Genomic DNA, 1,549 nt, shown 5'->3' on the forward strand with positions numbered 1-1,549 from the left:
TGCGATAGCTGCCACTTTGTCGGCATCGGGCCGCACACCCGACCGGGAGATGTGGTCCCCCAAAAACTTTAGCTCAGTTTGGCCAAAAGAGAACTTGGCTCGGTTGAGGCACAGGCCGTGTTCCCGTATCCGCGCAAAGACACGCTGGAGACGACTGATGTGCTCCTGTGGTGTAGTGGACCAGATGATGACGTCGTCAACATAGACTCGTACCCCTTCGATGCCCTCCATCATCTGTTCCGTGATGCGATGAAACACCTCGGGTGTCGAGATGATGCCAAACAGCATCCTATTGTAGCAGTATCTGCCAAAGGGAGTGTTGAAAGTGCACAGCTTCCTGCTGGATTGATCCAGTTGAATTTGCCAAAAAGCCTTTGAGGCATCAAGCTTGGTGAAAATTTTAGCCCGGGCCATTTTCCTTGTGATTTCTTCCCGTTTGGGTATGGGGTAGTGTTCCCTCATGATGTTATTGTTCAGGTCTTTCGGGTCGATGCAGATCCGGAGCTCGCCGGAGGGCTTTTTTAATCACACCATGGAGTTGACCCATGGCGTTGGCTCTGTGACCCGGGAAAGCACTCCTTGGTCCTGCAGCTGCTGCTTGAGGCGGTCCTTTTTTTAAAAGAAAATAATTTTTATTGAAGGTTTTCATAAAATATCAATAACAAAATGAAAAAGGAACCCAACAGGGTTAAGTACAAAACACAGTCCAGAAAAACAACCCTCCATACCCCCTGTACATAAATAATAAATACCCCGACTTAATACAACAAGTATATACACCCCCTCAGACCCTCCAGTGTAGATAACAAAAACAAAAAATAATAAAGTGACCCCCCCCCTCCCCCCGAGTTGCTGCTGCCATTGACCAATGTCTACCGTTCTGCCGGGAAGTCTAAGAACAGTTGCCACCTCCTAAAGAACCCTTGTACCGACCCTCTCAAGGCGAATTTCACCCCTCCAACTTAATAAACCTCGCCATTTCATTGATCCAAGATTCCACGCTTAGGGGCCTCGCATCCTTCCACTGAAGAAGAATCCTCCGCCGGGCTACCAGTGACGCAAAGGCCAGAATTCCGGCCTCTTTCGCCTCCTGCACTCCCGGCTCCTCTGCCACCACAAATATTGCGAGCCCCCAGCCCGGCTTGACCCTGGATCCTACCACACCCTGACACCATCCTCGCTACACCCTTCCAAAAGTCCTCCAGCGCTGGGCATGCTCAGAACATATGGGTGTGATTTGCTGGGCTCCCCGAGCACCTAACACACCTGTCCTCACCCCCAAAAAAACGACTCATCCTTGTCCTGGTCATGTGTGCCCTGTGCAGCACCTTAAACTGTATGAGGCTGAGCCTCGCACATGATGAGGAAGAGTTCACCCTCCCCAGGGCATCTGCCCACCTCCCTTCCTTAATTTCCTCTCCCAACTCCACCTCCCACTTACCTTTCACCTCCACCACCGAGGCCGCCTCCTCCTGCATCACCTGGTAAGTTTCCGAGATCTTCCCCACTCCCACCCACCCCCCCGAGTGCACCCTGTCCTGTACGGTCT

This window comes from Scyliorhinus torazame, chromosome 15 (assembly GCF_047496885.1).
Source record: "Scyliorhinus torazame isolate Kashiwa2021f chromosome 15, sScyTor2.1, whole genome shotgun sequence".
Taxonomy (NCBI): domain Eukaryota; kingdom Metazoa; phylum Chordata; class Chondrichthyes; order Carcharhiniformes; family Scyliorhinidae; genus Scyliorhinus; species Scyliorhinus torazame.